Source organism: Sus scrofa, chromosome 7, assembly GCF_000003025.6.
Source record: "Sus scrofa isolate TJ Tabasco breed Duroc chromosome 7, Sscrofa11.1, whole genome shotgun sequence".
Classification (NCBI taxonomy): domain Eukaryota; kingdom Metazoa; phylum Chordata; class Mammalia; order Artiodactyla; family Suidae; genus Sus; species Sus scrofa.
The window spans coordinates 5831846-5859498 of NC_010449.5; the positions used below are offsets into that span (position 1 = coordinate 5831846).

The window sequence follows — 27653 nt, forward strand, 5'->3', positions numbered from 1 at the left end:
CGCAATCTCTTGGTTCCTAGTCGGCTTCGTTAACCACTGCACCATGATGGGGACTTCTCCAATGGGGAGTTTACTAAAAATGATTTGTCTTCCTACCATGAATTTTCTCTTGCAAAACTAGAAGTTTCTATTCAGTACTTTTCAGAGACCACACACCAAAGGTCAGCTACCTGTGTTCAGCCCAGCTCTTTCACTGGTGAATCGCCTCCCCATAAACTTGACTTCCTTAACTGAAAGCTGAGATGTATGAGATAGGAGCCGGAAAAATCTGCAACAGCAACAAAGTTATCATTGCTTGTTTCTGCAGCTTGCCAAACGGAACCAAATCTAGCAAAGCTCTGGCTTCTCCAGTGACAACCATTTTTGCTGGCCACTTTTTGTCCTGTCTCTCCTCTTTTGGGTTGGGTAGAACGTCTTCCAAAACTGAAATTCATTTTCGGATTGTTTTCTGCCACATCCAGTAAATCTAATGAATTTTGACGGATGCCTGCTAAGGACAAAGGGTAAGAGCAGCATGTGAGTCAGAAGATTTTCAAGAAGGCATTTTGCAATTAGCATGTGGTCTTCTTCTCTTCCAGCAGGTAGTAAAAAAGAGAAACATCTATCAGTGGGGCGCACATCTCACCAAATATCAAGCCGACCAAAATTACGTGTTAGAATCCCGGCTTCCCTTGAAGTCTGGGAGAGATCTTGTAAGTTTCCCTCCTGGGCATGGAAGAGAAAACGCTCTTTTTCCCAGGGAGAAGTGAAGGCCCCAGTGAATGCAGCTTTGCCCCGGGCTCACCGTGGGCCAGGCAGGCGGCCAGCCATCACGAAAGGCGCGCTGGATGTGCCGAGTGCTGCAGAAGCATGCAGCGAAGAGACAGACAGGGACAGATCTGGAAGCTGCGCGTGGAACTTTGGTCCTTGTAATTCTAAACCCTGTTTATTCGATTCTTAAAATCCTCTTCTGAACATGTGGTGAGTCATGGCCTCTGATCCTGGCTTGTCTGTTGGTATTCTGTGAAGCTGCTTGAGTCCTGGAGGAGCAAAGGAATAAGTGCCATTTTGGTTTTAATTAAATTTTGAAAAAGATTCAACCATATCCTGCTTCTTCCTTCCATCAGGGATCCTACAATTATTAAATTAGGCTGGTGGTGTCTACTTTCAGAATCATGAATTTTTACCAGCAGATAATTTCTCTTTTCTATTGTTGGATATTTTCTTGGTGCATTTTACGGCTATCATCTTTGGCAGAGCTAATCTGGTTTTCTTCAGCCACAGTTCTGCTCGTTAATCCATTTATGGAATTTTACATAGTTTCTCCTTCCTGGGATGGTTGGGGAGTGTATTACATGGGAGGTTTTTTTTTTCCCAAAGCCATTTAGCAGAGCTAGTTCCTCTTTTTTTTTTTTTTTTTTTTTTTCTGTTCATAGGATGTGTCTGAACCCCTCCTGCCTGCTGGCTTTTTGAAAATTTATTTCAGGTCCTGGCTGAGATGACATTCGATGAACATATTCACACAATGAACACATTTCCTAAAAGGTGTGTATACTCAAGTTGACTTACTTACCTTTTTTTTTTTAATGATTTTTTCTTTCTTGGCTTGAAATTCATCTACATCTTTAAATATCTCCTTTTCTACGTCAAATATGCTTCTAAGTACAATGAGGGTACACACATGCACACCCAAACAAACACGCAAACTGAAAAATATACCATTTTTGAATTCTATCAAATGTTTAAAGAATTAACATTTGATAGAATTCTCAAACTCTTCTGAAAAAACAGAATAAGTTTCACTTCTTAACTCATTCTATGAAGCCATCATAACTTTGATACTAAAGCCAGACAAAGAAATCACAAGAAAACTACAGACTGATATGCCTTATAAATAGAGGTGCAGATATCCCTGACAAAATACTAGAAACCGACTTCAACAGGACATTAAAAGGATTATAATACATGATCAAGTGGGATTCATCCCAGGAATACACGGGCAGCTCAACATACAAACATCAATTAATGCACCACATTAAGAGAATGAAGGAAAAATTTTCCCATAATCATCTCAATTGATACAGAGAAAGCATCTGACAAAATCCAGCACCTTTTATGATAAAAACACTTAACACCCTAGGAATATAAGGGAACTTCCTAAACATGATAAAGACCATTTATAAAAGACCCACAGCCATATAATATCACACTTAGTGGGGAAAGAGTGAAGGAAAGCTTTACCCTCAAGATCAAGAACAGGACAAAGATATCCACTCTGGCCACTTCTATTCAACATTATACTGGAAGTTCTAGCCAAAGCAATTAGGCAAGAAAAAGAAATAGAAGGTAAACTGGGAAGGAAGAAGTAAAATTATCTCAACTCACAGATAGTATGATCTGTGAGAAAATCCAAGGAATCCACTCCCCCACCAAATTCCCAAACTGTTAGAGTTAATCAATGAATTTAGAAAATCTGCAGATACAAGGTCAAAATACAAAAACTGTATTTCTCTGCACTAGCAATGAGCAATCCAAAAATAAAATTAACATTTCCACTTACAAAGTATCAAAAAGGAGTAAATTAAACCAAAGAAGTGCACAATTCTCACACTGAAAATTACAGAATAGTACCAAAGGAAGTTTTTAAAGAGCTGAATAGATGGAAGCATATCCTGTGTTAATGCATTGGAAGAGTTAATTTAGTTAAGATGGCAATATTTTCCCAATTGGGCTATACATTCAATATAATATCTATCAAATTCCCAAATATGTTAGTATAGAGACATACTCATGTGGAATTGCAAGGAACCCTGAATAGCCAAAACAATCTTGAAAAAAACAAAGTTGAAGGATTCACATTTCACAATTTCAAACCTCAGTACAAACTCAGTAATAAAAACAGCATGATAGCAGCTTAAGGATATATAGATCAATAAAATAGAATTGAGAGTTCAGAAATAAACCCATATATCTATGGCCACTTGATTTGTGATATGGAAGTCAAGACCATTCAGTGGGGAAAAACAGTGGTCACCTCAACAAATGGTTCTGGGATAACTGGATAGCCATATGCTATAAAATGAATTAGACCCTTATCTCACACATTATACAAAAATTAACTCTAAATAGATCCATAACCTAAATATAACAGCTAAAAATATCAAGCTCTTAGGAGAAAACATAAGGGTACAAATGTATTACCTTGCACATGGCATATTCTTAGCTATAACACCAAAAAGCACAAGCAACAAAATAAAAAATATATAAATTGGACTTTGTCAACATTAAAAACTCTTCTGCATCAAATGGTACTCCTAAGAAAGTGAAAAGACAACCAATAAGGTGGCAGAAAATATTTGTAAATCATATATCTGTTAAGAGTATCATCCAGAATATGTAAAGAACTTTTACAACGCAACAACAAGAAGATAAACAACTCAATTTAAAAATGGAGGAAGAGCTTGAATAGGCATTTCTCCAAAGAGATACAAATGACCAATAAGCCGGAGATGCTTGTACACTTTAAAATGGTTAAAATGGTGAATTTTATGTTATGTGAATTTTACCTCAGTTAAAAAAAATTACAGCAGGATACCATTCTCAAGTAGTTCACAATCTAGTTGAGAAGGAGATAGAACAAACATATATCAAAAACCAAGCAGAGGCATTCCTTACTTTCCCTGCATTAGAGAACCCATCATATGGCTGTCCAAGCTGAAATTATACAGAGAACTTGTGATTTTTTTTTCAGCTTTATTGGAAATAATTGACAAATAGAAATTGTAGGTATTTAAAGTGTACATCTTGATGGTTTGACGTCTTTGTACATAATAGGATGATCACTACAATCAAGCTAGTGGATTTATCCATCAGCTCATGCTGTTACCTTTTTTTGCAGAGGGGGTAAGAACACTTAAGATCTTCTCTATAGGAGTTCCTGCTGTGGCGCAGTGGAAATGAATCTGACTAGGAACCATGAGGACGTGGGTTTGATCCCTGGCCTCGATCAGTGGGTTAAGGATATGGCGTTGCCTTGAGCTGTGGTGTAGGTCGCAGATGTGAGCAGGTTGATCTGAATATAGCAAAGAAAGTGCTGCCTTACCAAAAGATTGGCAGGAACAGGATGGATTGTGACAGGGCTTGAGATTTAGGCACAATGGTAAACTGAAAAAAAAAAAAAATCTACTGAAATGAAAAATTGTGATTTTAGAGGCAGAAAGCCTGAGGGTTTTTTTTTTTTTCCCCCTACTTTTGTTACACATTCCATTTCTAAGTCCTGGGCATCAGCTTCCTTATTTGCAAAATGAGGGAATTTGTACTGAGTGCAGATGGCCAAGTGTAAAGATTCTTGAAAGTGGGAAAAAAATATGACTGTGCCCTTCTTCAAACATTTACTGAGTGCCTGCTTTGAGATGGGAACTGACCTAAGTATTTCTTTAGAGAGATGATAAGACATTCTCTCATGCTCCAAGGGTTGCTAGGTAGGAGAAAGGAGTAATTGAACAAAAATTCTCCAACAACTGGGTAGATGTTGGAAAGGTAATAGTGAATAGTTGAACAGAGAGTAAGCGTGGTAAAATATTGCAGCATTTCAGGAAGAATTCCATGGCAATTCTTGGCAAAATGAATTAAAGAGGATGGATGCCTAATGCTAGTGAAGAGTTTATAGCTCCAGTTTACTGATCCTAGGTCTAGGGTCAGACTATTGGAGTGAAGCGCTGAAGTGGACTGGAGGAGACATTTGGTGTTCAAAATGTCAAGATTCTAAAAGACGGAATATTTAGTGAGTCATTTGCATATACCGTAATGGCGGCAGGATTACTCCTTGTTTATAAAGATGTCCTATATGGAAATAGGTCCTTGATAATTGAGGGGGGTTGACTTCAATCCTTGGTGAGTTATTATAGCCTGGAGGATAGATTTCCAAGAAGCAGCAAATGTTCATTACCTGTAGCATGTTTTATCTGGGCTTCTCAAACTTTAATGTGCATAAAAGTCACCTGGGGTCTTGTTATGCTGATTCAATAATTCCTGGGTGGGACCTGGGATTCTGTGTTTTAAAAAATCCTCGGTTGGTTGCACTTGAGTAACAGGTGTGATATTTTTCACTGATAGCTTCAACCTAAATAACTTACTCTCCTCAAATCCCATGTCTGTGGCCAAAATTTGGAAAATAGAGGAAAAACACTTTGTCTCTTATTCTACAACTCAGTTATCATAATTTCGTGTCATAATTTCTTCTTAAAGTTGTCTTATACCATATTAATAGATTTTATTTTCTAATTTTTACCTAACATAGGAGTTTACATCATAAACTTTTCCATGTTATCACTTAAACAGTTTAATTAGGTGTTTAATATTCTACTAGGTATCATAGTCAATCATTAAGCTATTAATTTAAACCTATATTATATCAACTTTTGCCTATTGGTGAAATAATGGCAGCCTATGAATATCTGTGTGTATTTTAAGTATATATGGAATTTCTTTACTGTAGAATAAATTCCCAGAAATGGGAAACTGGTAAAAGTTATTATTGTTATTCTTAGTTCTTATTGCCAAATTAGATTACTTGGCCATTTCATTCTTCTACCTGCAATAATAATAAGGTTATTTATTGGGCTCTTTAACCTTTTAAGTGTTTGCTAATTTAATGAATGACATTTATAACCTTCTTTATTTTAATTCGCTATGACTCTTTGATTACTAACCAAGGTAGGTGGTTTTACACTGACGAGTGTAGTAAAATTACAGTTTCATCAGCTGTGGCATCAGACCACTTGAGTTCAAATCCTGACTGCCAATACTAGATGGTATTTTTGAGGAAGTTACTTAACTTCTCTGTGGTTTTCTTCCTGCTTTGTAAAATCTAAGTATATATGATGGTATTTTTGAGGAAGTTGCTTAACTTCTCTGTGGTTTTCTTCCTGCTTTGCAAAATCTAAGTATATATGGCATCTATGTCATGTGGATCTTCCAAGTGTTACATCAGATAACATTTGAAAAGACCCTAGGATAGTGTTTAGCACATACGGATAGTCAATAATTATTAGTAGTTATATTTTCCATTGTGAATGGTCTATTTGTGCTTTTTGCTTGTGTGCATTTGTTACTGAAAATGTTCACACTAATTAATAATTAGAAGTCAAGGGTGGAAGCAGTTATTTAGATTTGTACTGTCTATATTGTAATTAGTCACATGGGACAATTTAATTAATTAAGTTTAAATAGAATAAAAATTAAGTTCTTTGGCCATTTTAACTACTTACCAAGTGGCACTAGTCCCACACGTCTAGTGACTTTCGTATTGGGCAGTGCAGGTGTAAGGAGCATTTTCTTCATCACTGAATGTTTTATGGACAGTGCTGATATGGATTATTCTTATCATGGAGATTAAATTGTCTTTTGAACAGTGACTAATCCAGTCTTTTACCTACATTCCCACTTCACTTTGCTACTGGAGTCGGCATAAATTTATTGTTCTGTTATTTGAGATTTTCAGATGTATTTCTTTAATTACTTAAAGCAACTCTGGTAATGACACAACAATGTCAGGAAGGGGAGTTTATTTTGTATTTGGATAAGTAGAATCAAGGAAAAGTGAAGTGCTGGAAATGCTTTATAATTTTTCTTGGGATAGTAATGGAAAGAAAATAATCAGATAACTTTTGATTTATTATTTTTCCAATAGTAGGCCAGATGGAAGACGCTTAGTTTCTTGAAATATTTAAAATTATTTTGTTTTTCTGTTATTGGTACATTATTTATAATTGTCAATAGTGGTTTGTTACATATAGTTAACCCATAACCAACTTTACTGGGCAGCAATAAAATTGATATTGATGGTTATAATCTAACAGGTTACTAATAGGTTATTCTCCTTTTTTACAGTAACATTACTTGCCAAAGCACTTGAGGTAATAGACAAAATAATAATACATAAATTTTCATATACATTGTACATTGAATAAAATTAACTTTAAAATAGTGAAAATAAAAAAGAATACTTAAAATTTTTTGGTCTTCTAAGGTGTTGATTCTTTCTAGAATTCTTGGTATCAAAGAATGGCCATTTATCACTCAAGGACATTTACATAAATTTGAAATGAAGTCTTGACATCTAAAAGTGATTTCATGGATAGTATAGCTTCTATATTATTAGATATATAATATCTATCTATATATATATCTTAGGAAAAAAATAGAATGCCAGTAGTAAAACTGGAATGCTATAGGGATTCAAAAAAGGCAGTTAACCAAGTCCTTTGAAGGGAATCAAAAAGTGATACATGGGAGTTCCTGCTGTGGTGCAGTGGGTTAAGGACCTGGTGTTGCTGCAGTTGTGGCATAGGTCTCAGCTGTGGCTCAGATTCAGTCCCTGGCCCAGGAACTTCCATATGCCAAGAGTGTGACCCCAAAAAAGTGATATATGGACAACTTAACATTAGTAATGGACCTTAAAGGATGGAGAGCACTTTCTTACAAAATTTAAGGATGTTCTTATAAACTCAAATGTTCATGTATTGGTGTTGCAACCCATTTCAGGTGTTATCCTTTTTTTGACTGTCTGGAGCCCTAATTGTGCCTGTGGAGACCCTTCACTGGCTCCCTTCATTACTCAATTATTCTTTCATGGCTTCCTTGCCTTTTTAGGGCCACACCTGCAGCATGTGAGGTTCCCAGGCTAGGGGTGGAACTGGAGCTGCAGCTACTGGCCTACGCCACAGCCACAGCAACGTGGGGTCTGAGCTGTGTCTGCGACCTACATCCCAGCTCATGGCAATGCCAGATCCTTACCCAGCTGAGCGAGGCCAGGGATCCTCATGGATCCTAATTGGGTGGGTTAACCACTGAGCCATGAAGGGAACTCCATGGCTTCCTTACTTCTTAACAAAACAACTTGGCATACCTTAAATATGTCCTGCCTTAGCCTTGAAATCATAACAGGCAACATTTAAAAAAGAGTCTGAGATACTGAGAAAAAGTTTTGGAAGGCAGAATAAAAGACATGAGCAAAGCCCCTTATAAATGTTGAGGGAGACGTTGAGTCGGGAAATGCTTCTGTGGGCCTCCCGAAGAAGTGGAGAGTGAGTATACCGAAGATGGCGGGTTGTGGGGAATTGGTTCTAAAAACTGTAGGCAATGATGAATCGTCTCATCATTATCATTTAACATTTTTAAACAGATGGATGACTTGATTGCAATTGAATTTTAAAAAGGCAGATTTAAAAATGGTATGTTTGATGAGAAGAAACTGCAAAGAAATTAATTACAAGCTGTTAAAATTAATGTGATGAAAGCTTATGACAACTGTAGCAGGACTGGGCAATATTGAATAGATGCAGGGATGGTCTAGAAATAAAATCCACAGTACTCAGATACCGATTGAATACAGGAGCTCAGCAAAAATTAGGAGTCAAAAGTGTTAATGACCTTTGGAGTCTGGGAATATAGTCTTTAATGTGTATGGTAAGGTCAGGAGAAACAGTTGGACTTGTGAGAACCCTAACATTTGGGACACATCAAGGTAGACAGGTATCTAAATATAAATGTCCAGAGGACAACTGGAAACTTAAGTCGAAGCCACAGAGGCTCAGGTCACTGCTGTGGCATGAGTTCAATCCCTGGCCCAGGAACTTCCACATGCTGCCAAGGGCAGCAAAAACAAAACAAAACAAAAAAAAACCCAAAAAAGCTAAGGAAGGAAAAGAGAGATGTGACAGTTTTTGATATTGAGTTGGCAATCCACCCATAGAAGGGATATTGATTGAAGAGATTGTACAGAGAGAGAACAAGATGGCTTATTGATCTTGTATAGGTCTTATCGTTTAAGGAGAAGGAAGACTATAAGGATTTGTTGAAGGGGACTGAGAGAGAGGCTGCCTAGAGTTCGGAGCATGAAGGTTGGTAGTATGTGGACTAAGAAATGAGACGTTCTCAAGGAGGAGACAGCACTCAACTGAACTATTAGATGGAAGAATCGGGAAAAGGCATTTTGTTTTGCAGTTGTGTGGTCAATGAAGGGTACACAACATAAGTGGGATTTCTCAAACATGAGGAATACCAGGAATGGGTGTTCCTTGGATTAAGAGACTGAAGTCTGGAAATCCTTGTAGCCAAATAGGACCTCCCAGATGCATCGTGGAGGGTTTATCATGGGAGGGTTGGGAACTAGGTATGTGCAGCCACCAAAGGCTAGATTCAAGATATCAACAGATGATCAAGAGCTATAGACAGGGAACACATGGGCAGGGTCCCAGGGCAAGGAGTGGATCGGCTAATAAATATCAAGAGCTGAGACATATTGTTGCCAGGTAACGTGACAGGAAATTCTTTAGTTGTCTTTTAATGCCACTTCTCAATAGGAGCTTGTGGCTCTTAAGCACTGTCCTAGAAGTGGTGGTGGGGACGTCTGCAATAAATAAGCTCATGAGACAATCTGGAATTAGCAGAGCTGAGTACTTTTGCAAGAAATTTTTAGTGACAGGAAGAGAAAGTAGCTTCAGGATGAAATAGGATCAAGAGAAGAGTTTTTATGAGGTTACAGGAGAGTCGAACATGTTTATAGGCAGAAGGAAAGGATTCTGAAAAACGAGGTGGGGAATGATACAAAGATGGAAGCAAGAGGAAATAATTTTGGAAAGAGACAGAAGAAGAAAAAAAAAAAACAGCAAACAGAAAAACATAACCCAAACCAATTTAAGTTTCCAAGCATTGGGGACTCTTTTCTCATTTGGTTTCTAAGATTCTGCTGTGTTTGTTATGCCAGAGGATCCAATTTATGAGTAGATACAGTTTATTTTAGTAGGGTTGGTTGGCAATTGGCTCAGATGCCAGGGGAAATAGAGTGAGATTTTCATTTTTCAAGTTTTCACTCATTGCTCCTTATTTTTAGGAGAAGCACTTTGGGCTGATTTTGTGGTGGGGATGGTGAATTTGCATGAGGCAGCCATACTTTCTTATTCACTTCCCCCACAGATCATAGGCATGCATTTTTTTAAAATAGTTGCTAGAAACTGTAGTACACTTATGGCCATGAAAGAAAAAAAAAAGAGATCCAACCTTATTAGAAACTTAGTATATAAATTGACCTCAGGAATGCGGTGTCTTACCCACGAGTCTGCTTTTCACTGGAAAGAGGGAAGGTGCACTTTCAGGATCTCCCTTCAATGACTCGTAATATCTTTAATATCAGCCAGAATCACTGTTCAGCTGGTATAGAATCCCTAATTTAACTAAGTCATTAAACATTATACTCATTCCTATAAATCATACATCCATCCCGTAGAGAACTTCACAGATTATCCTTCTTGACACTAGGAATTTTGACTTAATCTTCTGAGAGATGGCTGTCTCCGAAGAGGCTGAAATATTTCCCTGTCCAGTTAGAATGCGGAGTTCATTTGGCAAGGATGCAAATGCAGGAAAATATTTTCATGAACAAGAATGATTATTTTTTTCTTCAATTTGACTTCCCAAACGCCAAGTGTTTCTGGTCTGAGTGTAAGAGGAAAACCTCTCCTTATTTTATTTATTTCTTCCATCAGCATGAGTCTATGGATTTCAGAGAATCCTAGTACCTGAAGTTACTCAATGGAAAGATAGCAAGTTGCATAAATTTCCTCTAGCAGGTATATACTGTCCAGGTGATAGTTTAGCTTTCTAAACTATCTGGCAATGGACGGAAACACACAAAAGATGTAGGAGTCAAGGGCTGAAGGAGCAGGCACATCCTGCCACTTACCTTGTCCATTTCTCTTCAGTCATTTTGAGCTGAAGCTGCTAGTGGCAGTTAATTCTTTGACTGTTCTGTCACATGCTAGGCTCCAGAACACACACTTGTGTATATACGAACAACTGTTTTTTAATAACCTGCCAAGAAGCTATAATCTTCTATTGTGATCCCCCCTGGGATTTAATTAGAATGGTTTTCCACAGCCTGACATGTTTATGGGGCATAGGTAAAGAGACAGTTCATAAAACTGTCAATTTTCTGAGAAATTAAAGAAAAATTGGGCTGCTTAGTGCTTTGGCAATTCTGTGCTGCTGATACTAGCATCGCGAGCAATGAAATCACAGGAAACATAACGAGATACTGATGCATTAGATATGGGCGGGTTAAAAATAACGTACAAGGGCATTTGTCAATTTGAATGCATAAAGAGCAAGTGGAGAAAGCAACACGTAAGCTAGGGTAGCCTGGCTTTGGGGTGTTGGGGGCCCAAGAAAGGAATGCTGAACCACAACTTTTTGCATCTGGAAGATTTATAGTTTTGCTTAATCGACAAGATCAAGAACTGAATTCTAAGGATGGGTGTGGAGTCTCCCTAGGGGAAGGGTAACGTGATGAGCAGTGCTTTCATTTGGGGCTTCTTCATTTAAACTGCCTTTTGCTTCTTTAGGTAAAAGTTATTGGTCTAACATAGACTCTGTATTGAGAATCAAGTCTGTTGAAACAAATGAAGCACATCTATCCTGGCCAGGCTTCTTTTTGCTCTCTATCTTTAATAACGGTGCTGTCTTTTCCAAGCCCTATCTGTGGCAGGCATTTTCGATCATGCTACTGAATTAGCTCAGGCCCAGCACGTGACCTGCAGTAGGAAACAGACCCAGGTGACACTATGGCATGATCTGAAGTGTTAGGCACACCCAAGGATGTTCTTAAGATCACCAGGGTGGAAGTTCATGTTCAAGGAAGGATTTTCATACATTTCTCCTGTAATTCTCCCAAATGCTTTCTGACATGTGTACTCCTCATCTCATTTTGCACAAGGGCACATAGAGGTGACAAGCACCCTGCCCGAGGCCATTCAGCCCGTGAGAGGCAGAGCTAGGATCGGAGTATCACTATCTACTTTCTTTTCATTATATCAGGTTGCCTCTAAAAGTACTATAAAATGATGGAATATGTACAAAATACGAGTTTTGGAAGAAGGGGAAACCAACATGGAATGCTGCCAAAATGGCATCGGCTTGAGTAGCCATACCCCTCCTCTCCCACCACCGTGTCCGCTAAAAGCCCACACCCTGGCAAATCCCTGGCGTGGATCATTGCTAGAGATGCGTGCCATCTGAATGCTGTCCCTCAGGGCGGGGCTGGGGCTGATAAAAGGCAGAGCCTGGAGACAGGCGCCACTGTGGTGATTTTACCTTGTTCCCGGAGAGCTGTTTGGTAGTCAGTTCCTGTCCTGGGAGTTTTATTTATTCACCTATGTATTTGTTGATTGAGTAAACATATCTTCCAGGCCTCATCCAAGGGACTTGTGGTTCAAAATGGGACAGATACAGTCTTGCTGGCAGAGTGGAAGGGCCTAGGCTTTGGAGTCAAATGGTCACGGATTCAAGACTTTGACTCTGCTACTTACTAGCTGTATGGACTTGGTTATTTCTGGACCTTTACATCCCTCAGTTTTACCCCAGAAAAACAGGGAAAATGCTACTTATTTCGAAGTTGGATAGATACCTGAAAATGTTAGTTTTTAACCTCTTTGTCTTGTTCCTCAAGCCCTCCTAAATTAATAGTGGATGTAGACCCAAAGATAATGAAAAATAAGTGTAATATTAATTAATAAATGCTTAACAAAGGTATAAACTGTACCTTTTAGTAGAACGATGAATGGATTCTTCGTAGGATATTGAGGAAATTTTTGCAAAAGGTATTTGAACAACATATAAAGAAACTCTTCTAAAAGAGACTAAGGATGGAGGAAGTTCATGGGTAACCAAGAGACATGGCCATGCTATGTTCTTAAATGCTGTAGTGTGTGTGCATGTGTGTGTACATGCTTGCACACCTGTGTGAGTGAGGTTGAGGAAGCGGTGAAATGAAGAAGCACCAGAGGTTGAAGATGGATTGGGTCCCAAGGTTAAAATCTTTTTTTACATTAATGCTCTTCTACTGGAATGAAAATCTACAGAAGGATTTTCATCAATAAAGTTAGAAGAGAAGATATCTTCACTCTAGTGGGTCAGCAGGTATTTCCATACGATGGTAATAGTTTAGTTCTGAACCACTTACAGTATGTGTTGTTGCCAATGACTCTGTAGGCAAAATAAAACAACACTGTTAATTTCAAGTATGAGAAGCATGTAAATAGCACCAGCCAAAGATGTAAAACCAGTGAGGTGGTTTTGAATCCTTGAGTTCCTTTCAATGACAGAACCCACTGAATAGCTGAGAGAAGAAATTTCGAGGAAAAATGCTTGTTGAATAGTACATCCTATAGCAGAAAAAAGGTCTTCTCTTCTTTTTTTTAGGGCCACACCTGCAGCATATGGAAGTTTCCACACTAGGGATCAAATCAGAGCTGCAGCTGCCAGCCTGTGCCACAGCAGTGCTGGATCTGAGCCACATCCATGGCCTATGCCACAGCTCGGGGCAATGCCAGATCCTCAGCCCACTGAGCGAGGCCAGGGATCAAACCCTTGTCCTCACAGATGGTGTCAGGTTCTTAACCTGCTGAGCCACAACAGAAACTCCCATAGCCTTGATTTAAAAGAAATTAGGGATTTATATGGAATCAGGGGTGCCATAGATTGCTAAAGTCCATAGCATTTTCTAGCAACAACAGTTTTGCTTGATTTCACAAATTAAGAGGCCTGCCAACATTGAAATTATCTCCAGAGTTAAATGTCTTATAATTATAGTCTATGTAAAACCATAATTAATGCAATGTTACACTTACAATTTTGTAATGATAGTAATAATCCAGTGTGCTTCTTCCATCTAAGGATCTAAGAGTGATTCATAATCATTAATTAAGTGAAATCCTTTACAGCCTCCCAAGGCTAAGCTAAATGGGTTATTCGGAACTCAATGGTCAGTTTAAAGTTAAGTTTAGTCTGCATTTGGAGCTACTGGAAAATAAATCAGTGTTGGGGAGAGGGAAAATAAATGTGTTTTTAGTTGGAATTGATTAGAGTATTGATAGTAACTTCTTTTGTACCTGTCGTTTCCAGCAGGTCTGCCAGAACACAGAAGAAGGAGTGATCTTATAGAATAGTGACTCTCTTGTGAGTATTAGGTGCCATTAGGAAGTCACCTGGGGACATATGGCAAAGAATCAAGTCCTTTTAGGTGAAGTGATTGATAGCAAGGCAGGCGTGATAGCATCCTTTGTTATGATTCTTGGACAAAGCAGAACGTGGTTCTGGATATGTGACTGGACTCTCTGTCTGTTCCACAAGTGGCTCATGTGCGGTTCTATCATATTTTACTATTTTACTACAACCCTTGACCAAAAAATGAATTAGATTTGTGATGTTTATAACTTATCCTGGCATACCGATAATGTAGAAGCGCGTGTCCAGAGAATGTTACTGTGCCGAGTTCACTTGAAACAGAAATTTATCCTCCCCCCCCAAAAATTAACTCGTTAGAAGGACTTAAGATGAAAACCTGTTGAAAGGTTTAAACAGGTCATATCTTTTAATCACTTTTGAAAAGTGCAGTTCCAAGGCAGAGTTTCCTTATTCTTAGGTATGCCTTTGATGCAAGATATTATTATGGGCTATTAATGTAGTCCTCATTGATTTATATGATTTTTAAGCAACTGGTTGCAGAAAAATGATATTAGATGGAACAATAAAATATTTAACTGACCATAACTGTTAAAGAGTGGCATGTATAAAATATATAACAAGGAGTCCCCGTTGTGGTGCAGCGGAAACAAATCCAACTAGGAACCATGAGGTTGCGAGTTTGATCCCTGGCCTTACTCAGTGGGTTAAGGATCCGGTGTTGCCATGAGCTGTGGTGTAGGTTGCAGGCATAGCTCGGATTCTGCATTGCTGTGGCTGTGGTGTAGGCTGGCAGCTGTAGCTCCAATTTGACATCTAACCTGGGAACCTCCATATGCCACAAGGGTGGCCCTAAAAAGCAAAAAATAAAATAAAATGAAGTAAAATATACAACAAAAGGTACTGTTATTATTCTGTAGCCATGATACACAAATTAGGTATGTTAATTATAGCAAAAGTCTTAAAATAAACTTAGTATATAATAAGTATACGTTTGGCACCACCAATGAAAATATTTTTACTGATTTATTTTTTTTCTTAGGGTAAAAAGATAATCCACCTTGTCTGTGTAATTTCAGCCTTTTCATTTTTTCTTTTTTTTTTTCTATGTCTATAACCTTTCCATTTCTCTTTCTCACAGAGTACTGCATTTATTTTCATTATATACTCAGCTGTTTCCCTATAGTCTTAATCCATTTCTTCCAAGATTTCAGAATCATTATTGTTACTCTTAGGGACAGTATCAGAAACCATCAGATACAGTTTTTACGTGTTTGTCTTTAATAAACCACAAATTGTCAGAGAGAGAAGACTTTAGCCGCCCAGGACATGATATTTTCATTTCTTGCTATGTAATGTCTCGTGTCTTTATCATTTTTTTCCAGTTACTAAACCACTCATTGGCTTTTATCCATTTATAAAATATCATATATTCATATATATAGAAAGAGTAAAATAGAAATAAAGAATAAAATAGAAAGAGGTGGAAGTCAAGGAGAGACATGCTAACAGTTACCAAACAACTATAGAGAATTCATTCAGATCAAAGAAAGTTGGGCGTTATTTGACAGTCTTTAATGGGAAGCAGCTGCTTTGGGAAGTCTTCTGGAATAATTTGTTCTACTCTAGACTTGCAAAGGACTGTGCCATCTCCAAAGAATTCAGATCATTGAACCTTTTTTAATTTCCTTCTCCTGTTCAATTCAAGAGATGTGATGCAAGGTGATGTTTCAATGGATGTCTGACCGAAGTGTCAGGCTCTGTAAATACTCTGTTTCCCGGGGTGAAGTGCTACAAAACGCATATTCAGTAGAGCAGAAATAGCCTTGCCTTTCCCGCACTTCCTGTGGCTGCTGTAGGTGGAAAGCAATGAATTCAGAATTCTCATGTCCGTCAGGCCAACTTCCCAATGAGCTTTGCTTCAGGCACCCTGGATATTGCCACATGATAACTATATTTCATTTGTTCTCAGATGTTTGCAGCTAAAGGGCTATGTTTCAGGGCTCGCATTTCTGCCGCACAACCAACCTTACCAGCTTCTGCTACCCGTAAATAAATATCCATCAGAATTTGCTAGAATTTATTATAAGAATGGCCTTCTGTTTCATGCGTTATCAACAGCCATGAAGCCTGATTCCTATCATCTCTCCAAATAAAACAATAAATTCATGTTATTACCTAATAGTAAACAGAAATCATTAACAGATCAGTGGAGGAATTTTGAATCTTGAAAAGGTGATTCTTAGAGGATATTGAGAAAAACAGGATTTCTAGGTATTGTGAGAAACAGGAGGAAAAAATGGTGTCGTTTACACCGGAAGTTACCGGCCTTCAAATTCATGACTACCAGAAAGTCTGAAATTCAAAAGGCGTGAGTTCTCTTCTCTGCCACTGACTGTTGGAGACTCAGCTCTGATCGAATTGGATGAAGAGACTTGTAGATCATCTGGCAGCTTCTCCCGTCCTTTACCTCACTCTCTCTCTCTTTTTTTTTCCCAAAAACAAAGTGCTGAGTGATTGATCAAGGCCTTCAAGCCTCCCACGTCCCTTCTGTCCCCCCCCTCCCCCCGCAAACACCTGTGCGGGATCCTCAATGTCCCCCTTTTCTCCTCGCCCATTTCTGCAAAGAAGTGGACGTGCCAGGCTGATCCCCCGACTGCGCGTTGGCTCCATCTTCGCTTGAATCCAGAGGAAGACTCTGGGGTCTTCTTCCAACAATGACCTTTTCTCCTTTCTTTAATTAACTTCTCTTCCACTTCCCAGGAAAGAAAATCAAATTGCACTGCATCCAAACCCCCATAGGTCTGGTGATCTTTGGAAAATACGTTGGCCATCTTATTAGGGGAAAATATATGCAAAAGGAGAAAGAACAGAATAATGAGCTCCCATTCATGCCACACTCAACTTCAGCAGTCACAGATCCTGGCCACCCTTGTTTCACCTCTACCTCCATCCCTTGCCTCCCTGTCGGAGTATTTTGAAACAAATCCCAGATATTAAATCATGTCTAGTATTTATCAGGAAAATAGAACTCTCATGAAACATAACAACGTCATTCCCACACTTTAAAATTAACAGGAATGCTTTAAGAACCACAAGATATCCAGTTGATGTTCACATTTTCCCAGCTGTCTCGGATAATTTTTTAAGAGGGTTTGAGTCAAGATTCGGATGAGATCATCCTTTGCAATTAGTTGATGTTTCTCTTTGGTCTCTTCCTCTCTCTGTGTCTGTAACGTATTTGTTGAAAAACCTGTATGTTTGTTACATGGAGTTTCCCACAGCCTGGATTGTGCTGATTTTGTCTTGTCGTGTCATTTGGCAGGTTCTGAACCTATGAGTCCTACAAATTGGTGGTTGGATTTGGAGGCTCCATCAGATTCAAATTTTATATTTTTGCAAGAAATGCCTTTTAGATGGTTTTCTCTACCTCAGGTAAGAGGTGGATAATGTCTGGTAGTCTCCCGTGATATAGGAGTCAGTTGACCAGATGCAGTGGCACCTGCAGCATGGGGCGTGGGGGCAGAGGCTGTGGCAGTGACCTGCTCTAGGTCCAGGCAATAAAGGGTGCCTTGCTTGCCATCATTTGAATCTAAAAAGGAGTTAAAAAGCACAAATGAACCTTTCCATAGAAAAGAAAATCATGGACTTGGAGAATAGGCTTGTGGTTGCCAAGGGGGAGGCGGAGGGAGTGGGGGTGGATTGGGAGCTTGGGGTTCATAGATACAAACTATTGCCTTCGGAATGGATTAGTGATGAGATCCTGCTGTGTAGCACTGAGAACTATGTCTAGTCACTTATGATGGAGCATGATAATGGAAGAAAAAAGAATGTATTCATATATGTGTAACTGGGTCACCATGCTGTACAGTAGAAAAAAAATAATGTGTTGGGGAAATTTTAAAAAAAGCAATGTAACGAAATAAAAGCTGGCACACTTTTTCTTATTAACGAGGCCACTGATTCTAGTATCTCTGAGAACAAATTCTTCAATGGGACTAATTTATAAAAATTGCTGCAGTTCCTGTTGAATTTTAATAACAATTATGTAAGCTTCAAATTGCACATTTTTATTACCTATCCTTTAGTAAACGTGTTCTTCTCTGTGGAAGTTGGCTTAGAGAAATCCAGTTTGACAGTTGGCCTTGACACACAAGGACTGGGTGAAATGTTTCCATTTCAAGGATAATTTCATAAGGACTGGGATTCATTAGAACTTTGAGTGCAGCTGGGGACAGTCCGGTAATGCGATCACGTTCTGGAATACCCAGAATGCAGGTTACTTTACTTCTCACATGGTCATTGGGTGTGATCACTTGAAGTTATTCATTCTTACATTTTTTAATTTATTTATATCTTTTATTTTTATTTTTTAAAAAATGTATTGGAGTATAGTTGGTTTACAATGTGTTAGTTTCAGGTGTACAATAAAGTGAATCAGTTATACATTTTATATATATATATATGCACATATATACACACACACACACATTTTTAAATTTAAAAGACTGAAATAGAGTGTGAATTGCAAGGTGCGAGAGTTTGGTAACTGCAAATTCTTGTCACACATCAAATTTTACTGTGTTTGATTTACATGTTTAAAAAGGAAATGTATCCTTTTTCATTGTTAATCGTTTTTAAAGAACACATTTGTATATTTTTTGTATTTCTTTTTCTTTATTGACTAGTCTTCTAAATAACAAGTTGGTTTCCTAACATCCTCCAAAGGTAGGAGTTCATTTTAGTTTTGTTTTTATGAACTCATCGATCTAAATATATATTCGATGTGTTTTGCAACACATTAAATCAATGGCAATTAGATTGCAATTATTTTTCTTATGGATGCATCAAATACTCATCCATAGCTGGTTGGGGAATCTCTTCAGATTACTCTGGGTCCTTTTGATACAACCTTAAAGGTCTTTGATAGCTTTTTGCTTTGTGGTATAATAAGATGTTTCAGGCACATCTTATACATATTTCATTTTCCAGGCTTGGCATCAGTCATGTCTACAGAGAGCATTGGTTTCCTTTAGTGGGAAATAGTATCTGGGTGCAGTAATCGGAGCACTAGTGGTGTTTATTTCCATGGTGTTTGAGAGGGTTTCTCGGCATTTTCAGTGGATGGTGCTAGAGAAACAAAAAAGGTAAAATGTACAATAAATTAATACTCATATTTTCCAAGTAAGTCAAATTCAGGACCCCAAGATTTTTACTTGCTGCCTTCAATATTACATCTCCAACTCATGATGAAAATTCCAGTTTACAATAATGCCAACACAGATTTGCTTTATTATGTAATTCATGCACAATAATCTTAGGATAGCAGTATCATGTCTACAACCCCCACTGGGATTGCTGTGAACATTCAGGAGTTTTTTCGTGATTACTTTTGTCCATCGGATCTTTCCAACTAGGAATGTACCGTCACATTACTGTGTTTTAAAGTCACGTGAGGAGTTCCCATTGTGGCTCAGCTGGTTAAGAACCCAACTAATATCCATGAGGATGTGGGATCTTGGTCTTGCTCAGTGGGTTAAGGATCTGGTGTTGCCACTTGCTGTGTCATAGGTCACAGATGCGGCTGGGATCCTGCATGGCTATGACTGTGGCGTAGGCTGGCAGCTGCAGCCCGGCAACTTCTGCATGCAGCAGTGGGCCCTAAAAAGCAAAAAATAAAAATAAAAAAAGATAATCTGTTTGAAAGCATCTACCTTGTAAGTGTTTGATAAAGTTTGCAGTTTTTACCCTTCTTCACAATATTTTCAGTGTCCTCAGGTAAAAGAGAAATTTCATGGGTCTGAATATTTAAGAGCATCAATGTATTCAAGTTCAGATTCAGACCCACAAAATCCAATCTTTCTAATCACATTTACCTCCTTCTTAATCATTTCCATAGTTTCTCTCCAATACATAGGATAAGATAATATGAACCTCAACACACCCACTCCATGAAATTTCCTTCCCAAACATAAACCTGTACTTGTAAATTTGCGAGCAATTTTGCTATAAAATGAGGATTATGTTACATTTACATCATGAACTGCTATCAATTAGGCTCAAGCCAGACCAGGAGTCCTCGCATTTCAGAGTTGGAAGAAATCTTACTTACCTTATACAACAAGTGACTTTTTACAGACAAGGTAATGAAGCCTCAGAGAGATGGAGTGAGTTGCAGGATGTCACAGGCTCACTTGGGTGGCTTGCTGAGGGTTACATACCTGGTCCTGTCACCTGCAAGCATTGACTACATTGTCAAACTTAGGGCCTTTTCTGCAGTTTCTCGGATGTGCAGTACGTGAAGCATAGTTCGGTGTCATCATACTGTGCCCTCTCTAAGCCATTCCAGGAGCCACTGAACAATTAGACAGATGTCCTGGCCAACGTCACACATTTTTTGGTCCAGAGTTGTACTCAGGTGTAGTAGTGTCAAGTGATGGGCTGTTGATGTTGAGTAGATGGAATGAGTGATTAGAATGCCTGTGAAAGAGCTGGGCAGAGCAGGGCTGACCGCCTCTATCCAAATGGAGGTAGACTGATTGAAAGATGGAAGTTCCCAAGACATTTTTAAAACATGTACCTATCCTTACACCTACTCCATGATGTGGAAGAATTTATGAACCAAACTGCACACATACGTAAACCCTGCCAAAGGCCCTATGACCCACCCAGAGTGATGTGAGAATAGCTCAGAGCCACGTGGGTCCTAGGCAGAGTCGCAGCCTGCTGAGTCACCATGGGAATGTCCTCTCCCATTTTACACTTTAGACTAACTCTGCGTTATGTGTTACCACTCCTGTCTAGAATCAGAAACTCAGTCGTGATAATTACCTGGCCCCCGAGTCACACAGCATGTGAAGCCTGTTAAAAGAAGTCGACCACCATCGGGCTGTTATGAGTTAACATATTCAAGGAGGGTAGGCGGGTGCTCGCCAGCTAGTGTGGTGTCACCTTCTCTTTCACCATCACCATCCTCTTACAACCCCAAAGCCATTTCGCTTCCCCTGGTGAAAGATACTTTAATGAACTCAGGTATCCGTGGAAGGCTGCCTGCAGTTCTTTTTTTTTAAATTTATTTTAAAGATTTTTATTTTTCCATTATAGTTGGTTCACAGTGTACTGTCAATTTTCTACTGCACAGCAAAGTGACCCAGTCACATACACACACACCACCCCCCCCAAAAAAATATATATATTCTTTTTTTCATACTATCCTCCATCATGTTCCATCACAAGGGACTAGATATAGTTCCCAAGCTCTACAGCAGGATCCCATTGCTTTTACCAACTCCAAATGCAATAGTTTGCATCTATTAACCCCAGATGCCCAGTCCCTCCAATTCCCTTCTCTTCTTGCATTCCAACATACATTCTGTCTACATGTGTGGCTGACGGCAAACAATTTTGATTCCCTGATCTCTGTTCCTCAGTTTTTTTTCACCCATAAAATAAGAGTAAATAAAAAGTTTATGTTTTTATGAGGATTGATGAGTTCACATATATGTTCATAAAACTCAGAACAACACTTGACACGTGATACCTACAATAAATAGAAACTATTCCTATGAGTATATTTCTTCTGTCCTGCATGGATTTTCAGAAGATACCATGCATGGTTTATGGTAAATAAGACAGGCAGAAAAATAGATTCTAATTAGAAAAATAGAACATACTGATAACACTTATTTCCCAGGCCAAGTTCTCGGATATCATGGAGCACAGAATGGCTTCTCTCATTGTCTTTATCCCTTACAGCTTAAAGTCAGTTTAAGTCCATTTTTATCACTGCTTTTATAAAGCAGTTTTTCTAAAAGCTAGTTATGATGAAGAGGAAAGGGCACATTTTAAAGCAAGGTCTACTTTCTTTTTCTCAACAAATGTCTCTCTCTGTTTTGAAAGTGAGGAGACATATCGCTGAAATGTGGTCATTTCATCAATCTCTTCATCCATCCATCTATCCATCCATCCATTTATTCAGCTATTCCTTCACCAAGCACTCAGAATGACTCCTCACAGTGGAAAGAAAATCAGCTTTGGACTCACACCTCTAATAGGAAAATGCCATTCTGCCTCTTGCCAGCTGTGTGATCTTGGAAAATCTGCTCAACCCCGCTGAGCCTCAGTTCTCTGAAGTGAGTATCAGATTGACCACACCTTGCTTTATGTTGGCTGGCCAGTCCGCAGCTGTATGGAGGGCCGAAAAGTTATTTGTCCTCCCAAAGAAGTTGTGAGCCTAGACAGGCACACAGTTTGTCTTGACCACTCTTTAGTGCCTTGGTTTGGCTCATGATTTTGTCCTGCCTAGGGTAAGAGCAAGCTAGAATATAGAGTCTGAAAGGTCTTAGACCTCATCCTGTCTGACTTTCTTATTTAATAGATGAGAACATTTTTGGTCCAGACAGGGCAAAAGAGACTTTCCTTAAAATCAAATCTGCTCAACTGTAATGCATTATGCTGTTTGTGCTTTTATTTTTCATTTTACTCTTTCCCTCCTATTTCGCAATAAAAATGGGTACCTTTACTTATCTATCTTTAGAAAATTACTTTTCTTTGACATTCAATATTCAGGAAAGGTATATATATTTTCTAATCCACTTTTTTCCTCTTACAGAATATCTTGGGATATTGAAAATATCCCGCTTTTACAAATAAATCAATAAATTTAAAGAAATGCCAATCTAAATCTCCAAAATATACTTTATGGAACTTTATAAGTAAATTATAAAGATTATATGGAAGAAAGAAAGCATAGAAATAGTCAAGAACATTTTTAAAAGAGGAATGAGAGGAAACTTTCCTACAGCTACCAAGATATAATATAAAACTACAGGAAATAAGATTATGTGGTTTTGGCATGAAAATGAAAAAATAGATCAATAGAATGGACTAGATCCAGAGAGGGACCATGACTATGATAAAAATGGCATTTTGAATCAGTGGGAAAATTGTTTAATAAATAATATTGGGATAACTGGATGCACACATGAATAAAAATTCAGAATTCTACCATATAATATACACAGTCTACACAAAAAGATTTTAATATACTGTTAAAAATAAAGAGTAAAGAAAAAACTGGTCCTATACATATGTAATGAATACTGCAATCTCAGGTGCATTTAAAGTAGCATAAGTATGCATGAATGTATACGTGTGTGTGTGTGTGTGTGTGTGTGTGTGTGTGTGTGTGTGTGTGTTGTGTGTGTAATGACAGGAAGAATATCAGAATATAGAAAGTTTAGAGAAATGAATTTTTATTCTGTCTCTGTACTTTTAATATTTCAAAATTTTCTGATCTTCTTACTATTATAAAAGAAACAGTTCAAAGAAAAAAAATATCCTCATTGAGTTGTACATTTTCTAAAAGGTTCTGGCAATTGTGTGTGTGTGTGTGTGTGTGTGTGTGTGTGTGTGTGCATTTTGTAAACTAAATCCCATATTAAATTAAGTAAGGGAACTATTATTTTTTTGAAAAGTGAGAGTATTTCCTTTCCAAAAAAGTGAAACTCATCCCCCAGTCGCTCCAGTTCGTAGGTTTAGGAACTGGTACATCTGGTTTTCTTTCATGGTACTTATTTCTCTCTGCCCTTAATATCTGGGGGACCTGATGTAGATTAACCGTGTCACGTTGACTTCTGAAAGATGGGGTTTATCCTGGACTGTTACCTGCTTCTGCTTAAGCTTTTGTTGAAAAAAGTTTTCTGCAGCTGAATCGAAGTTGGAAGGATAGAAAACTAGTTTTTTCCATGTGACCTAGTGCAACATGGGATAACGAGGTTCTGCTGTATAACTATATTCATTTTCTGTCACTTTCTGTGCATAAACTGGTGTGGGTAAAAAAACCAAAAAACCCAACAGGATAGGTTAAATACGTATAGTTACACATTATAGGAAACACTTACAGGTGGAAGATGACATGCTTTCTCTGTGTGAATGCCTTGAACCCTCACAGTAACTCACGGAAGTTGTTTAACTCATGGGGACACTACAGCACAGAGGTTGGCTGCTTGCCTGCATTGTGAGAGCGAGTGAGTGCTGGTACTCACACTGCAGGGCAGGCAGTCTCCTTCCGAGCAAGTCCTCCAGTTACAGCCAATAATCCAGAGACTCTTTCCTGGGTATGTTTTCTTAAATCCACGTGGGTGCGCTTTCCCTGAGTGTGGAAGTCTTGATTCTGGTGTGGGTTCGAAATCTCCGGGGTTCTCCGGGTGACGTTCTTAAACTGGTCCCTGTATTGGGAGGGCAAGGAGACATCAGCGAAAGAGACAGGGAGCTGCCACCTGTAGGTGGCAGGGCTAGTAAGCAAGAGGTCTCACCTGCCAGGCTTGTCTTGAATGACAGCAAGGCAAATAAGATCTTGGCACCTGCTGCCAGAACCCTGAGAGTTTATATAGAGAACTTAATGGGGAGCCAGCCCAGAGGATCTCAGCCAAGCATGACTCTCTCCAGGCTGCTCTTAGTGGGAAACTGTGGACAGAATGACATTCCAAGGGCAGAGGAAGGAGAACGGAGCTTCTGCTTGCCTGGGTCCAGCTCAGGGGTCACCTGTCCTCCCCTTGACCTTCTCCCGCACCTGGGTGGGACACACTTCTCTGCAGCTTTTCTAGCCATGGCCAAGTCCTCCTGTTTCTCCGCATCCTCTCTAACACTTTAAAACAACGCTTCACACTGGTCACCCTGATGAGTGTGCAAAGGTAGATGCTTGTGTTTTTAATCTTCATTTCACTTGCAGTGAGAGAGGTTGAAATGTTTCAATCGTTGCTGTTTTTTTTTTTTCCTATAGATTTGTAAAGATGCTTTTTATATTCCAAATCCTCAGCCATATAGTCCATGTAAATATTCCTGGGCTCCTTGTTCTGTTCCTTTGGTCTGTTTCCATAGGCCTGCACCAATTCACATTTTCATAGCCCCAAAAGATTAAAAATTTTTTTTCTCTTCCTCCTCCTTCTTCTAGAACATGTTATATCTGATCGGACAAATCCCTTACCACTTTCTTCTTCAAAATAGAATTGTTGGCATTTTAGCTCTTTCATATAAATATTAAGCTGACATTATCAAGTTCTAGAAAATAAATCCGTTGCATTGAGTATATGAATTCACTTGGGAGAATAGATATACTACTAGTTCTGTCCAGCACACATTTTCTGAAAATGTTGGAAGCTCTCTAATTACATAGCTGCTAAATCTTAATGTGTAATGAAGTTTACTGGCTTTTCAGGAGCTGGTTTTGCCAAAAGGGATTAACAACTTCAAAAGTAACTGCCCCTGGGCACACCTTCTATCAGAAGTCAAGTACTGCAGCTCAAGTTTTCGAAATTTATTGTTGTTTTAGTAAATATCAAAATCTTTATCTATCTATCTATCTATCTATCTATCTATCTATCTATCTATCTATCTATCTATCTATACTTGTCTTTTTAGGTCTGCACCCTTGGCATATGGAGGTTCCCAGGCTAGGGATGGAATCGGAGCTGTAGCTGCTGGCCTACACCACAGCCACAGCAATGTGGGATCCAAGCCACGTCTGTGACCTACACCCCAGCTCACAGCAACGCTGGATCCTTAACCCACTGAGTGGGGCCGGGGATTGAACCCGCATCCTCATGGATACTAGTCGGGTTCATTACCACTGAACCACAATAGGAACTACCTATGTATTGTTTTTAACTGAGGCTTTTGTTGCTGTTTCTCTGGAAGAATAGGTATGTTTGAGATGCTAGGCAGTCACATGTGGGCACTGAAGATGACCACCAATTTTCACCCAAGAACAGGTGCTTGGGACTACCTAATAATTTATTAGGTAATAAATTATTATCTAATTATAGTGATGTCCTGCTGAACTGAAGCCAGGTGTTGCAATGCATATTTCAAGCACTTTGATATTGCCTGATTCTGACGTAGTGGTTAGGATTGCAATTTGGTGTACATATTTCAGAGTTATTTAAGTTCTGTCTGTAACCCAATGTTATGACAGTTCAACTAGATATCTCAGATAAAATAGGCTAAAAAACCAGGGGGGAAAAAATCTCTGCAGGGATTTATACAGCTTGGCTTTGCTACCTTCAAAACGCATATGCAGAGAAGAAACCATGAGGTTTGAACCTTTTTCTTTAGACTTAGAAACATGCTGTTGTTGGAAAACAAAGTTCACCGCTCAGATTATAGATATTACCCCTCGTTTTAAAATTCATCATGGCTTTCAGAAACAGTTTAGAGCACATGTCAAATACTGTTTGGCCATTTTATATCAATTACTTCATTCGTTCTGCAGGGCAGTCTTGCTTGTTCATTAGGTTCTCTCTCTCTCTCTTTCTCTCCCTCTTTCTCTCTCCTTCCTTTCTTCCTTCCTTCCTTCCTTCCTTCCTTCCTTTCTTTCTTTCTTCCTTCCTTCCTTCCTTCCTTCCTTCCTTCTTTCCTTTTGTCCTTTTAGGGCCACACCTGTGGCATATGGAGGTTCCCAGGCTAGGAGTTGAAACAGCTGTTGCTGCCAGCCTACACCACAGCCACAGCAATGCAGGATCTGAACCGCATCTTCAGCCTACACCACAGCTCACGGCAATGCCAGATCCTTAACCCTCTGAGCAAGGCCAGCGATCAAACCCGCCACCTCCTGGTTCCTAGTCGGATTCGTTTCTGCTGTGCCAAGACGGGACTCCCATTAGGTTCTTATCTCCAATCTATGGATGAAGAAACTGAGGCTTAGAAAACTTCTTAGGGTGTTAGGACTGGAAGCAACAGAACCGGCTTTCACATGCAGTTCTAATACATTCAGGTCTGTGTTAGAGCGAATCATTCATTTGTTCTTCCACCTGCCAAAACAAGGTGATAAAAAAGAGCAAAACTCATTGAATGTTAGTGTTAATTGTTGAATGAGGTAGTAATTCCTAAAATGTGGAAGAGTCCTTTCTTTTTGTCAGGCAGTGATGGTCCGACTCAATATTTAATATTCTGCTAATCTAGTTACTTATTTTTCTGAGCAGCCTATGTGATATGCTAATAAAATGACTATCTTGCACAATTGAACATTTCTTTCTTTCTTTCTTTTTTTTTTTTTTTTTTTTTTTTTTGCTTTTTAGGGCTGCATCCAAGGCATATGCAAGTTTCCAGGCTAGGGGTCTAATCTGAGCCCCGGCTGCTGGTCTGTACCCCAGCAAAGTGGAATCTGAGCCTCAACCGCAACCTACACCATAGCTCATGGCAACATCAGATCTTCAACCCACTGAGCAAGGCCAGGAATCAAACCCACATCCTCATGGATCCTAGTTGGGTTCGTTAACCACTGAGCCATGAAAGGAACTTCCCAATTGGACATTTCTAATGTTAGTTGCATTTGGAATGGTAGCGTTACTCCACATAATACAGCTTTGGCTGAATGTTTTGGAGGCTTTATAAAATCCTAGCCCTCTCAGTACATAAGCTCTAAAGATACAGTCAGATTACCTGTGCCTAATGTTGATTCTAGAAACACAGACCCTTCCATCAGGTTTTCTTTCACTTAACATTTCATTTGACCTGGGAAATGGAAGTAAATGGATTTGAGAACGAGATGTTTTCAAGCGCGAATAGTCCTAATTTCTGTATTGAATTTAAAATGTTAAAAGAGAGACCCCCACGAGATTTAAACATGTTGTTGCAACTTCTAATACAACTAAACA

At 38.9% G+C, this 27653-nt stretch overlaps 1 long non-coding RNA gene across 3 annotated transcripts in view; it reads left to right on the forward strand.

Moving 5' to 3' along the window:
- LOC106504312 overlaps positions 1-27653 on the forward strand; it is a 111592-nt gene that overhangs the window by 63276 nt on the left and 20663 nt on the right. The window contains exons 1-2 of one of the 3 annotated variants that reach the window (XR_002346293.1): positions 14787-17433; positions 21898-22130. The exons of 1 other annotated variant lie outside the window; for it this stretch is intronic. This is a non-coding gene — a long non-coding RNA (uncharacterized LOC106504312). Of the gene's footprint in view, positions 1-14786; positions 17434-21227; positions 22131-27653 lie in introns of those variants that run through there. One more of the 3 variants, XR_002346292.1, reaches the window with a different exon arrangement.